Consider the following 15,694-nt stretch of genomic DNA (forward strand, 5'->3'; position numbering starts at 1 on the left):
CTTTAATGAAACGGACTGGTCTCAAGGCACTTCATGTCACAGGTAGCCTTGAAAGATTGGCTTGAGGAATACCCCTTCTTAGGATACCATGGAACTGTAGTCTTGACACGTGCTCAGATTTTCTGCATGGTGCTGACAGGCCTCATTAGTTTAATAAGAGCAGCTGGGAGCATAGAAGTTGTAGCAAGGCTTATGCCTAGAAGTATAAACAGAAGTAGATATGGGACTATAACAGGGGTCAGCAAACTTTTTCAGCAGGGGGCCAGTCCACTGTCCCTCAGACCTTGTGGGGGGACCGGACAATATTTTGAAGGGGGGGATGAACAAATTCCTATGCCCCACAAATAACCCAGATGAATTTTAAATAAAAGGACACATTCTACTAATGTAAAAACACACTGATTCCCAGACCGTCCGCAGGCTGGATTTAGAAGGCTATTTGACCGGATCCTACCCCCGAGCCTTAGTTCACCTACCCATGGACTATACAGTAGAACAGTGGTGCTAACTTGAATAAAATATTAGGGGGGGGAGGTAAGCCCCACCCCACATAATTGATTACATGATGCAGCACACACACACCATTTGAATGGCAATGCCCATTAACTTTGGGGTCCGGGCCTCTCAAATCTTTTATGGGGAGGGGCGAAGACTCCTCGGCCCCTAGAAGTTTGCTCCTATGCAGTAGAAACTGGTCCATTAGGGTAAATGTGGCATTGCCTCATCAACATCAGTCTGCCCACAGCCATACCCCACCTGCCAGCCTTCTCACTTAGAACTAGTCCAGCAGGTGGCACTGCCTGACAACATCCTCCTTCTTAGTCCCAGTGTTGCCCTTGCAGAACTCAGCAGGGAGGAGGAGGGGGACAAAACTGGAATTAGTCATCTCTTCCTGCCTGTGGCCCAGGCTCCATCTTCTGTGACTTCCCTACCAGTCGCAATGGGCACTAGCCATTACTAAGGTTATATATAACCCAAGTGCCTTGCTAAAAGCATGTGCTTGACTCAAAACCTGCTAAATATATATTTGAAAATCTGAAAGGTTTTCCCTCCCCAATCCTTCATAAGTTTTAAAAGCTTTGGATACAAGGCTTCATATATAGTTGACAATTACAGCACATTGAGCTTCTTATCTAGCAGCTGCAGGTGTTTTCTTACATACAACCTCTAAAAATTACAACAACATATTTGCTTACTTTTGATTCAGTTGACAGTCAGCATTTAGGCTTCCTTATGCTATCAATACATGTGTGTATCAAATGAAGCTTAAATAATGGTTATGGTATCATGCCTCATTTTTTCATTCTGGATTGGTAATAAGCAACACATCAAAGAAGCCTTTCAACCTAGATGTGAAGGAAGAAAAGTAAAGCAATTGCAACAAATGACCTTTGAAGTTATCTTATATATATTTGTTTCAAATCTGTCCTTAAGCTGCTTAAGCTTCAGTAGTGTCTAAAGATTGCACCTGGGGTTAAGAAAACAGCAATCAGATTTTTTATTAAACTTTTAGAAAAATCTTATTGCAAGGAGAAGCAATAAATGTTTTTGCATTGTTGCTCAGACAGCAAAGATAAATATCTCATTATACCTAGTGCAACAAATCATTTTTGGAAAAGGCCTGGAACTGTGAGACTTGTAAAACCTAATGTCTTTGAATTCATCTCCAGTTAATGAGCCATTCTCTGTGCGAAAGCTTTGCTACCTATCTTTCACAAATTTGTGTCTCAGTAACAGCCGAGGAGAGTGAACCCCGTTGTTAAAATGTCAAATTGTCTGTGTAGGTAGTGGTACTCACCAACTTGTCTAGAGGGGACCTCTTCATTATCTCCTGTCAAAGCCAGTCGTTTGTAGCTAGCTATTGATCAGGAAGGGAGGCTTCAAACATCTCTCTTCATCCTGCTCTGACAAGGGCAAAGATCTGTGCCCCAGTCCTGCTAAGGTTAATCAAGGCTAAAGTTGCATTCCTATGCCCCCTACATAGGGGACATCTGAGCAGGGCTGGGGGTGTGTGCTCTCAGAAGAATTAGCAGGATAACCCCCAAATGCAGGAATGCTGGCTTACCACATTGGCTTAGCACATTTTGAAGCAAGTATTACACATTACCACCTAAAGACAAATTTCAGCAGCAGGTTTATGGTACTTTAGGGACTAAGTGAAAAACATCACGATTCCTTTCACAGAACTCTCTGGTGCAAGTCCATACAAATTGATACTGAAACATGTAAATTTTCACTCACAGGGGAAAGCATTTTTAAAAAGAGACAAATAGCACCAGGTATATATCTTTTCCATTCTTATGTATGGGTTAAGTATACAATCTACAAATATTGGAGTGATGGACACTATTCCCTCCCCAACAATAATCATCACTGTAATTATTCTGCGTTGTATCTACTACTTCTTCTTTTTTGTTATACTATCTGTAATGCACTCCAAAGATTGTGGTGCTAATGGTTTTCTTTGTTTGTTTTCAGAAACCTAAAAATCATTTGAAAAGTGTTTCTCTTGGTGGCAGTCAAAATCCATACTTGAGAAGCTGTGAAGACGCAGCTTTGGAGGAAAGGTTAGCAATGTAATCCTATAGATGTATAGGAATCCTATAGGTCCTTCAGAAATCCCACTGAGTTCAAGAGGATTTATTCCCAGATAAGTGTGTGTAGGATTGCAGCCAACAGCACAACCCTAACCATTTCTACTCAGCAATAAGTCCTGTTAAATTCAATGGGGCTGACTCCAAGCTAAGTGGCGTTATGATTGAAGCATAAACCATTATCTCATATTCAGTGAGCTGTACCACCTATGTGATTTCTGCTCAAATTTTAACAAACCTATTAAAACCAAGGCACATATTCCAGTGTAATTAATTATTCAGTGTTGTTATCTTTTGCCTTCCATATTTTGTTATAGCTTTTGCTTCTTTTAGCAACTTTCTCCATCAGAGATGACATTTCATTTGGAGTGTTGCAACCAGTGTGTAACCCAGACAGAGAAAATCTCTGTTTATCTTATGCAGCAGCAGGAAATCCCTAGCCAGGTTTGGTTCCAAATTTCTGAAAGTGATTTGAAAGACCTGTAACAAAGAATTCCTTTGGGCTCTACAACGAAAAGACTCATTCTTGCTATATTTCCATATTAATTGCTTGAACTATTACAAATAGCATTTCTAATTGGCTTTTGAAGACTTATTGAACTTCAGTAATTAAGTCCATAAGGCACTCTTAAAAATGCCGGCATTTGCCCATTGTCATCATCTCCTCTGCCCACACACTGGGTAATTGGTGCAGAATTAAATGTTCTGGAGAGTCCATCCCTTCCTTTTCATTTCATTCTTTGGAAACATGCCTTTGTCTACCTGTCTCATGTGGGTGAGCAAAATACAAGTGGGCAATGGGATTGAGGCTTGAATTAAACTGGCTAAATCTATGTGGCGTTCTTATAGGGTTAGCCAAAGGGCTCATTATATTGTTCAGAACAACTCCTGTTTATTATTACTGGATTTTTAGCAATGTAGTTACAATATTAAGTAGGGGCCACCAACATGGTGGCTCCCATACCATGAAATTTCTCAGGAAACAATCCTTCAAAGCTCCACAATGTATGAGAGATTGTTTGCTCTTTCTCCTCTCTTCCTGTTCGCACTGGCCCAACCACTGCTACATTGAAACCCCCCTGCCCCCCCCCACTTTAAAATGCCTGCATTTCACTTGATACCAGGACAGGGCTCCCTCCTTCCCTTCCATCCTGAACAGAGGAGAGATGCAAAAAAGCTTATCCTTGTATAAGTGAAAATAGCAGTTAACTGATATAGGTGGGAGGGGACTGATGAGCAGAAAGAGGCACCCCCGCACCCCCCCCCACCAATTTGTTGTCCTTTTTCTGCTCTTTTCATTGTGGCAGCCATTTTGTGTCATGCTACCCCACCCACCCACTGCCACAGCATGCCTTTTGTGACTGGCACCCACAGCACTTTCTCAGAATTCCAAATGTGCCCACAGGCCCAAAGGGTGACCCCCATTCTAAACCATTGTATGTCTCTATTTTTATGTGAAATAACAGATATTTATCTTCCATTGTATTGATTCCTATTTTAACATTAATAATAATAATAATAATAATAATAATAATAATAATAATAATAATAATAACATAATAAAAATAATAATAAAAACCAGGCAAAGTGACCTTGCATGAGCAGACCTCCACATGTGCTGTTCTTGGGGATTCTCAATTTCTGCTGCAGCGACACAAATCCCACCCCACGTTGTTCAGGAGGCTTTTCAGGAGTACAGGGTGGGTAGAGGGATGAGAAAGCCCCATGCACAAGGAAGGTGCTGTTTCTAAAATCATCATCATCATCATCATCATCTGGAGGGTGTGGGGTGGTACTCAAATCATTTTTATCTCCAAATATTTTCTAACTTGTTCTTCTTCCTTTCATTGTGAAATCTCATTAATGCCAATGTTGAGATTGGATACAGCATGTTCAAGCCTCACTGATTTGCTTTAAGAGAGTGATAGCCCACTCCTATGTATGTCTATACAGAAGTAAATGTCTTGGAATCATTGCACAAAGGTGCTTATGCATGGACAGTTAACCAATTGCATTACTCTAGTACAACCTTGAAACTATAGGTAGTCATGGGTTCTTCAAGCTTAATAGGGGTGGGAAAATCTGTCCATTTAGCTTTTTCTCCATTTCTCATCTTTTCAACCATAAGTTCTGTTATTCACATTTCCACATCATTTTTTTACTTCATGAAAATTTATCAGCTAATATCTCCTGATATGCACATGTTTGCATGCAGTTTTGCTGAAGATGCATGCTTTTACAAAGCAATTTCCCCTAGCATGATGCATTTTTATGTTATTTTCACTAATATGTGCATTGTTTGCACACTTCACCCTAGCATACACCCTAGTACACATTACTTGGCTGGAGAACTGCATTGCAAAATCTGGAGAATTGCACATCCCAAAGGGTGGCTGTTTCAATGTATGTATTGCTTTGTAAAGTTTTGATTCAGTAGTTCATCTTTAAATGCAAACTGAATCAGATTTCTCCCCCTTCCCTAGAATTTACACCTCAGATTAAAAGTACAACATTATTTGGTGATGTTTATTGTACCTTTGAACAGACCTAGAAAGCTAGATACTTCGTTGTTGTTGCAAAAGTCCTAAGAATGTACACTTTCATTACTGACCCAACCTACCTACTCTCAGTTCAACAATAAACCAGATTCAATGCCGGTAGTCCCATTGCTCCCAGCTGCTTGAGACAATGCGGAAGAATGACAGCAGCATATTGTCTATTGAATTCACATGAAGATGAAATCCAGGCCATGGTCTGACTCCTGAGTATATATCTGAATAAAACCTATCCATATTTCAATTTTTAGCCATGGGAGTGACCCGTGGGGGAGCATCCTGTATCTGACGGTTTGTAATGTAGAAAGCAGCCAAGAGCAGTCCCACTCCCTTCATATCTGTGTCTTCTTACCGCCCAGCCCCAATCAATTATACATTACAAACCTGAACTAAAATAGGTTTGGAGTATCTGCCAGTAGCCAGACACTCGCTGGCTGGGAATTAGTGTTTTCTCATCCAGCACAGTGAAAAGGTTCCATCACATCACAGATGCGTATTGTTACATGATCCCCAAACCCCTCAGCAGTGAGAAGTTCCAGGGGCAGCACTACCAGGTTTCATTTCCTCTGGATGAGAAAGAGCACTGGAGACTTAAAGTGTCCCTGTAATATTTGCTTTATTTACAAATATATAAGCAGAGCAGGCAAATAGCCATTCCTGCAAGGTAGAAGAACCCCCAGAGAAAAACCAGGATAACCTGCCAAGGTGACAATGGTTTCATTGCATATTGTGATTGTGTGTTTTTTAAAGGTTTGTTACTTGTGAGCAGTATCTTAAATAAATAACAGATGCTAAGTTTCTATTTCAATTGCAAAAAAATTGTCACATTGCTGTATATATCTGCCTCCTCCCCTCAGTTGGAAGTGTGTCATGTTCTCCACACAGACATGAGTGTCACATTCCAAAACACAGAAAGGCTCCCGATCACCAGGAGACAATCTCCTAATTGGAAGCTCCTATTGTTGAAACTTGAAGAAATCGCCCTGGGCTATTAAGCAGTATTCTGCCTAACAAAGTATTGCTCTGTCAGTAGCCATAACGCTATCCTTGCTTTGTTGAATTAATTTGACATCGGAGTTTAAGCCAACACAGGGGAGGAAAAATGGAGTGACAGCACAACCTGAGGCTTGGTGGAGGCCCTGATCCATCTTGAGGGAAGAGCTCTTGACATCACACTTGAACTCATGGGAGGAGACTCTCAAATCAGCCTGATTCACCAAATTATTTGGCCATCATCCAAAGTCAATGCATAGCTCTAACATTTATCTTCTCAAAGGCTAGAAAAATAATATTTTCATTAAGCATCTTGCCTGGTTATTAGTACAACATAAAATCATTAAGTATATGGTGTTCAGACCTCTAGAAAAGAGGCTTCTTTTTATTATGCAGTACAGTGGTACCTTGGTTTAAGAGCAGCTTAGTTTGTGAACAACTTGGATTAAGAACACTGCAAACCCAAAAGTAGGTGTTTTGGTTTGTGAACTTTGCCTTGGAAGCAGAACATGTTCCGCTTCCTGTTGAGTGTAAATTGAGTCTCCTGCTGCTATGGGAAAGCACACCTTGGTTTAAGAACACTTTGGTTTAAGAACAGACTTCTGGAATGGATTACATTCGTAAACCAAGGTACCACTGTACCAAGCCAGTTCTGTCTCTCTTTCTAATTAGTGGGATAGGAGAGCTGAAAATAATGCCAATATATTTCACATCTGGCAACCAATGTGTCCCTTTGGTTTCAGATAGTACATGCATAGGCGAGTCTAAAAAGCCTGGGACACAAATTTTCACGGCCCTCTAGTGACTACTACGGTGGCTCATTTACCAGAAGTAATGTATGTAGCATTAACCCTGGGAGTATATACTCAATTCTGACTAAACTAAGTCTCCTAGGAGGCATTTGTTCTAGGAGGTTTAGTTTGGTCAGAATAGTTCAGACTGGTTTTTTTTGTAGGGGAGGGAGACCCCAAAGCAATTAGAGTTGTTAACAGTTAATATGTATTCTGGTTTTAATATTAGAATCCATGCCAATCTTTAGACTTGTTTGTTAACAGAAAGCCAACGTTCCTGTGGATGCCATCATTTCATTTCAATATATCATAAGAGTTGTGCATCAAACGCAGGGAAGGGCTTTCATTGCTCAATGACAGAGCTTCTTCTTTGCATGCAGAATGTTCCAGGTTCAAGGTAGGCCTGGGAGAGACTCCTACCTGGAATTCTGGTGAGCCACTGCCAGTCAGTATTGACAACAAAAGGTAGATGAACCAATGATCTGATTCAGGATAAGGCAGTTTCCAATATTACAGTGTTTATATGTCAACCTCAGATTCACACCATATAGGGAGACTAAGGAGGCACTTTTATAATTAGATGACTAAGGGGGTTTCTCTCTCTCTCTCTCTCTCTCTCTCTCTCTCTCTCTCTCTCTCTCTCTCCCCCCAAGATGATGCTTCATTTTATAAATACAATTTAATATAAATAAAAATATAAGTTACAGTATTGAATATATCTTGTATTGTTACTGCCAAGGCCTTCACAACGAATTCATGAGAGCAAATATGTCTGGAAAACTTATTTTCTTTACATGGGCAACAGAAGAGTGAATGTTAAGTCCTGAATCATCTGGGGTTTGAGTCTCAGATCTGAAGCCAGGAAACCACTTTAAAGTTAAGACAGTCTTGGCCCATGGAAATGTAAACTGGTTTGGTGTGTTCTGCTAGTGCTTAGTAGCCATCAACATTGAGCTCCCAAGAAAGGCTTGTTTATTTTACTCCATATTGCTTGAAGGTTGAACTGAAGCAAATCTCAGCTGAGCTAAACAGGATTGTGTACACTGGAGCTTACATGCTAAATCAAAGGTCAATTTTGTTCTTGTCAGTTCCACAGCTATCTGTTCTAAGGCAGATTTTTGTTATATCTAGAAATGTCTCTATCTTACGACCTGAATATACATTTACCTAAGTTAAGTTACACTTTGGAAGAAATAAAGGATTGTAGCGGGAGACTCTGTAGATCAGCTACTTGGTAAATTCCTGTCCTGAGGAAATAGTCTTTCTTGGGAGGTTCACAACACAGTAGTATTCTGGACCACAGATTGATCTGGGATTATCAGGTAAACAGCTGTAGTGCAGGCTGTCTTTTAACAACTTTGATTGGTTCACTGTTTCCACCTTGGAATACATGGCTACTTTCATTCATTCTTCAGTGGCCCCAAGGCTAGACCACGGTAATTTGTTCTACATGGCCCAGAAACTGCTCTCTAGTTGCTGAAAGATTAAGTGGGTGACATCATATTATATTTATTCCAAAACATCTGCACTGGTTGTTATCAGTGTGTTTCTAGGCTAAGTTCCATGTGATGGTTTTGACCTACAAAGCCTTCAACAGTCTGTAGCCTGAATATCTTAGGGAGCATCTAATCAATAAGACAGTCTTCCCCAACATGTGGCCCTCCAGATGTTTCAAACTGCAGCTCTCAGCAGCACTGGTCAACATAACCAATGGTGAAGGATGAATTATAATCTAATGACCTTTGGAAGGCTGTACGTGGAGGGCAACAGAATGGAGAAAACTACCTTATTAGTCCCTCCTCCTCTTGTATACAATCTTCCTTAATATACCTTTTCTTGCAAAGCAATTTCCCTTATTTTTGGTATGCCATTTTTACTAATACATGCATTTGAATGCACACTTTACCCCAGTACATTCATTTCTGTACCCATTACTTAGCTGGAGAACTGCTTTGCAAAATTCGGAGAAGTGGCAAATTTTGAAGGGTGCTTGTGTTTCAGTTCTAATTTTGGAAGGTGAAAATTGGGTTGGTTCACCTTTAAATGTGAACTGAATGGGAATCCCTCGCTCAAATCCCTACCTACATTACACCTGAGCAATAAGTACACTCTGCCTCCCTTTAAACAATAACCAAACCACAGTTACAAATACTATCTTACCACAGAGCCATAACAGGCAATGCGTAAGAATTAGCATCACTTTTGAGTACCCTTTCTCTTCATGTGCAGTACTGTAGTTCTAAATCTAGATAGAGTCTTCAGCTAGCTATGATTTTGTCCAGTACATTGATCCAAATGATAAGAGGTAGATAAAGCAGCTGCAGAGATTACAAAAAGCTCTAAAAGTGGTCTGACATCATCGTACATCTGGTGACTATTATGTTGTTATACCAAACTTTGACCTCTTCTTTGGGTATAGATCTATATTCTGAAGAGAGATGTGGCAGGAAGCTCAGAGAATGTGTGGACGTTTACAACCAAGGAAAATGCATGGCACTTTTAAGAAATACTTTAGAAAGCGCATGTATGTAGGAATAATGTAGAAAGTATCTTGGCCATGTATGATCTTGGGCAAATGGAGAACAATAACTCACTTCATAACCAATGGAATATTATTGCAGCCAAACTGGAAAAGATATAAAATGCAGCTGCCTTGGCCACTGAAATGTGTAGAAGAACATCAGCAACAAGAACAAGGAAAAAAGCTGTGGATTATAGCTGAAGAAAAGTTGGAAGCTCGTGTACACTCTAGCAGGTCTAAAGTTGTGATGTCATACCTGGAGAAGAAGAAGAAGAAGAAGAAGAGTTTGGATTTGATATCCCGCCTTTCACTCCCTTTAAGGAGTCTCAAAGCGACTAACATTCTCCTTTCCCTTTCTCCCCCACAACAAACACTCTGTGAGGTGAGTGGGGCTGAGAGACTTCAGAGAAGCGTGACTGGCCCAAGGTCACCCAGCAGCTGCATGTGGAGGAGCGGAGACGCGAACCCGGTTCCCCAGATTAGGAGACTACCGCTCTTAACCACTACACCACACTGGCTCTCTGACTGGAGTCAGTTACGGTACTCATTTGACTGCATTAGCTGCCCAGCACCCTATAAAAATTAGATACTATAACTAGTGATGAGTAAAGAATTGTTCCCACCAAGCAGAGCTTTTTTTTTTTAAGGCTAATAGCTTGGGGTTAGATTCCACCACCCCACCCCCCAGTTTCTCATTTATTCACTTAAACTCAGTTCTCCACATTTCTGCATCAGTTTCTAATTGTTTATTTTCAAAAGTTCACACACAAACTCATAAATTACCATTTAAGCATGCGTTCCTCCTAAGGCTCACGTATACATATGTGATTTCTCCTAAGGCAATGCATCCTGTATGTTATTTTAATACACACTTCCTACCAATATACCCCTTTCTGTACACTTCATTTGGCTGAAGAACGGCATTAAATTTGGGGATTGGACTGTATGACCCTAGGGGTCCCTTCCAAATCTACAATTCAATGGTTCTATGCTTTTTGCTTAACGTATTCCCCTACCCCCCCCCCCCATTTTTTGACATTGCAGATTCAATCTCCACAAGTAACTTGTGGGTCATTCTATACATTATGGTTCCAATATGCAGAGGCTGCTCAGAAGCACTTTTATGGATTGGCTTGTTGTGCCTCTAAACACATCTGCAGGCTGCCTTTGCATATTCAGGGGATAAGTCCTTCCAGAACAGAAAATAATTGGGGGAATTTTAACTCAAATGTGCTAGGCCAGTGATGGGGAACCTTCTCAGCTTGAGGGCCACATTCTCTTCTGGGCAACCTTCCTGGCATTGTTGACCATTGGTGAGCAGGACCAGAGGCAAAAGTGAACTAGGCAATGAATGTAAACATTTAACTTTGTACAGTAGGCTAGTTTCTACATAGGTAAAGGTAAAGGTACCCCTGCCCGTACGGGCCAGTCGTGACCGACTCTAGGGTTGTGCGCTCATCTCACTCAAGAGGCCGGGAGCCGGCGCCATCCGAAGACACTTCCGGGTCACGTGGCCAGCGTGACGAAGCTGCACTGGTGAGCCAGCACCAGTGCCGCACACGAAAACGCCGTTTACCTTCCCGCTATAAAGCGGTACCTATTTATCTACTTGCACTTAGGGGTGCTTTCGAACTGCTAGGTGGGCAGGAGCTGGGACCGAGGTACAGGAGCTCACCCCGCCGTGGGGATTCGAACCGCCGACCATACAATCAGCAAGTTCTAGGCACTGAGGTTTTACCCACAGCGCCACCCGTTTCTACATAGACCCATCCAGATAAGCACGAGGCAATTTTACACATTCCAAGAAGGCAAAAACACTCAAAGTGGATCAGTGCCAGTGAGGGGTGCCTGGGGAGGATGTGTGGCCTAGAGAGAATCCCAAGGATGAGGCAGAAAGGCCAGGGAAAGGGACTGTATTTGGTTCCCCACCATTGTGCTAGGGCAACTGATTTCCATGGTGACCCTGGCTCTATTCTGCCAGAAGACATGCTACTGTCACTCCAGGATTGCTGCTCCAAAACAGCATGCTAACCAAACTACGTGGAAGCCAAGCATGGGTAATGCTTTAATCATTTAGTCCGCATAGTGGCATGCCCTCATAAGGTACTTGGCAAACAACAGAGATGAGTCTATTTACTGGAATTAAAGTTTTATTGAAAAAATATAATAAAACAGCAGCTTCATTTGTTCACTATGAAAGGCTTCCCAGAAAAGAGGCGGGGAGAGAAGGAGGGGTGAGTTGCAGGATGACTTCTGGCTTCACAGGAGATGGAGGGGAGGGAATATGTTGCAGTGCAGCTCAATGAAGGAAGGGGAAAGAGCTTTAAAGAGGAAAAGAGAAGCATAGTATTACTTTTTTAAGGGTCTGTCTGAACACTTGTGAATGATTCAGCTGGGAGCTCGCAAGTGTAGGAAGAGGGAGGAGAGACTGAGGGAGAAGGAGAGGCAGGAATGGAGAAGGGGGTGGAGGCATTCAGAAACTGGGGAAGGAGAAAGCAATCCTTTGGAGAACAAGAAGCAATTCTGGGAATTGTGGTGTGCTAAACTATTTATATCTTCAAAACACTTACAAGAGAATAGGATGGTTCTGGGAAGGTGACAAAGTTAGAGGGGCTGCATGTAACAGCAACTGCATAGAGAGAGATGTATGGGGAACAGGGCTCTACCAGAGGACTATAATTTGTATATATACTGGGTTATAACCAGACTAGGGCAATTCCAAACTGTCACTATTTTTGAGTGGGACTCAATCACAAAGTGGCAGATTCAGATTGCACAATTACAGTTTAATGGGAGATCTTGCACAACAAATCTGCTTTCCCCAAAGATCAGACTTTTTGTAATAAAGGAAGTGATGGGCAATTGCATTGCTGGACCCATCATCATCTAACATTTCCATAAACAAATCAGGATGAATGCTCACTAATAGCCAAGGTGATCTAACTTTCCAACAAAATAATCAGGGTGAATGCTCAATAAACAGGTCATCTGGAAGCACCTTAAGCTGGTTGGTGTTAGTTCCCATTGAAATCCCTGGGACTTAAGTCATGAATATCCCACCAGTGGCAGACCTTGGGGTCTCACATTTCAGTGGCGCCCTGTGTGATTGCAACATTCAGCATCCCCTGTCTCTCATTCTCCATTCTAAATAGTAGTTGTGGTGTCCCTTGCAGGGCCCTTGAGGCTCTGCACCCAGTGTAACAGAATTGGTTGCATTCGCCTAAATCCACCTCTGACCCCACTGATTTCAATGGAACCTACATTCAACTAACTTACTCTCAAAACAAGTCACTGGCCTTAAACCAGGAAGACATTCTTAGTGACATTAAAGTCCACTGGCATAAACATACAGGATTCGACATATACTGCAACAAAGAATATATGCAGAAAGTAGAAGAGTCACATTCTGCTTCCACTACATCTTCCAATTGGGGTGAAAATCTAGGGCAAAGGGATTTATGATGTCATGCCTTTGTGCCAAACTTTACTACAAAAATACAGCATACAAAGCATACCTTTGCTTTACCAGTTGAACGTATAATTCTTTCAAAGTTACCACCACCCTGTGATCACAGGAAGCTCTCTGCCTAAATATCACTGAACATGCAGACATGATGCTTTAAATATTTAGCTCATATTGTACAAAGCTCTTAAAAAAGAAGTACTGAAGGAAGAATAATAATAATAAAAAAAATCTCAGGTTTCACTTCTATTTTTCTTCCCATGAAACTTTACACATCGGTCATAAATTGTATATCCACTGCATTCTTTTATCTTCTTTTTCTATAGCCAGTCAAAATAAGCAAGCGTTTTAATTATGAAAGCTGCAAGCAACCCAATCATCTCCTGGTGGAGAAAGAAAAGCAAGTGACATTTGTATAATTATATGAAATGTGCTATGATCATGGCCGAAACCCGAAACTGATTGCCCCCAATGTGGGTTGAGTGGAATGTGAAAGACTGTGTGTGTTATAATTTCAATGCATGCAAAAAGCTTAAAATGATTCCTAGGCAAATGGCAAAAAGGTAAATTCTTTCAAAATAAATTATTGTTCAGTGTTTCCACATCTGGACCAATTAAGAAAGTGAGAGAGTTCCCTATCCACTAAATAAAGTCCCATGCTGTTTGCATGGAAATGTGTGTAAACAGCAGATCCCCAGAATGGGTATGAGCCGCTGGATTGGTGGTCTAAGTGGAATATTCAGCCAGTCTACACCCATCAGCAAAGGCAATTTGCCAGTAACATTTCTGAACACAAGATTCAATCTAGTATAAAGCAGAAGGAAATAAACTTTCTCCATATTCATTTTTTAAAAAAGATGAAGAAAATAACAGTATAAAAATATGGTGCAAAAATATTTTTAACAATAATTGAAAGAATTGGGCTACAACCTTTGTCCACTTACCTGGGTGTAAGCTCCATAAATCCCAATGGGCCTTTCTTCTGAGTATACATGTACAGGATTGCACTATTAGACACAAGTAGAATATGGTACATGAAAATAGCTACATGTTTTATCTCTGATTTTTTTTTATAAAAAAAAATACACCTAGACCACTGGAAAATGACTGATTATCAGTGTTTCACTTAATTTCCTCAGTAAATGAGGGTGTAACAGAATACCATAGGGTAGGATGAATCAGTTATATATTGTACATGGTTTGGTGTGGTCAGCTTGCTATTTTGCTGGTTCACTGAGACATTTTATTCCATACATTTCTAGTAAGAGATCATCTGAAAACCTCACCAAATCAAAAATCATATTTCTTTTCAAATTTAATTCTGTTATAATCTGTGACGCCCTTATATTAAAATGGCATCTTATATTAGGCAAAAACCTGGACACAAGACATTTTTAGCTCAATCTGAAGTTTTCATTGGCAGAATGCCTTGATGATCATAAGCATTCCTTCCCCCTAATTTCAGGACTCAAAACTATTCTTGTAAAGTCAACTGCAGACAAACATATATCCTGCTTGCATAGTGGAGCGATCTGAAAATGTGTTTAATTCACTCTTAGATATTCTCCAGGACAAGAAAAGGTATGTTACATTCACATATAATGGGTGAAAAACCTCTTAAATTAATTCACTCAGTTGTTAAAATTAATAGATTTCAAACTGTAAGATTATATTTTTAGATCATGGTGATTTTGTCAAGTTTTTCAAGGGCAGCATGCTTGATTTCCTTTGTACTTGAGGCATATTTGCAATATTTGCATTACTTACAGATCTTCAAGGAAAGTAGATGTTGTTGCTGCTGTTGTTTCTACACACTTATAAACCACTTAAACTTTTCTAAGTAGTGTACATGTATGAGAAGATAAGAGGGTCCTGGCTGTGTCTCTCCAGCCTCTCAGAAGTCAAGGACTACAAAATAAGGCTAGGACTCTGTAACCAACCAGCTAGCCAACCAACCAACCAACCAACCAGGCCCTCCTGGTAGATGGAGCCTACCACACACCAGATCTGGTCAGCCTACATGAAGCTCTAGCTCTCTGCAGTGACAACACCTTTGGAGTCTGTCCTAGTAGGATCTCTTGGAGCTGTCCAAGGTACCATATATTCTCTGACGGACTGTCACATTTGTTTGGACCAACCTGCTTCTCCAGTGAGCTTCACAACTGAATGTTCTTCTCTCTCTCTCTCTCTCTCTCTCTCTCTCTCTCTCTCTCTCTCTCTCACACACACACACACACCCTGCTTCTTCTCAGTAGAAGGGACTTGTCACTTTCCATGAACTTCCATAGGTCTCTTGTTCAACAGCACAAGAGATTTCCCACCATCTCCTAACCACCATCTCCCACTGAGAAACTTCATCCAACCGTTCTGGCCTGTGAAGCAGTGACCTGCCTAAGAGTGTTAAATATTTCCCATCAGAGTTCTGTGAACAGGACTTTCCTACAGGTTGTCCTGAGGCAATTCTACCCAGCCAGAGCCTTGGACTTGGCAAAAGAGTATGAATAGCCTAGTGCTGTGTTACCATGGGAACTAATTGTTAGATCATTTTTCTTAAGTTGGCTAGGAAATGCCTGAAAGGGGACAAATGGCAGATGTTCTTCCACCACAGCAAAGAAAATCTCTGTGTGAAAAGAGACTGAAAGAGACAGAACTGAGCATGGCCTCAGTAAGTTTATGAGGCCAATGAAAATTTGAGGTGCCATATACTTTGATGTTTAAGCTAAGCTTTCCCCTCTGTGCCAATTATAATAAATAAGCATAAGTATTGCCAAATATCA

General features: G+C 41.0%; 1 long non-coding RNA gene across 1 annotated transcript; it reads right to left on the reverse strand.

Moving 5' to 3' along the window:
• Positions 1-11,586: 11,586 nt before the first annotated feature.
• LOC308596213 lies at positions 11,587-15,423 on the reverse strand. The gene is made up of 3 exons (XR_014012409.1): positions 15,290-15,423; positions 13,862-13,924; positions 11,587-11,775 (listed from the first exon to the last, which is right to left on the reverse strand). It is a non-coding gene; the product is annotated as an uncharacterized lncRNA (long non-coding RNA).
• Positions 15,424-15,694: the final 271 nt, after the last annotated feature.

The sequence above is a fragment of the Podarcis bocagei genome (genome assembly GCF_964188305.1).
Source record: "Podarcis bocagei genome assembly, chromosome: 10".
In the NCBI taxonomy this organism is placed as follows: domain Eukaryota; kingdom Metazoa; phylum Chordata; class Lepidosauria; order Squamata; family Lacertidae; genus Podarcis; species Podarcis bocagei.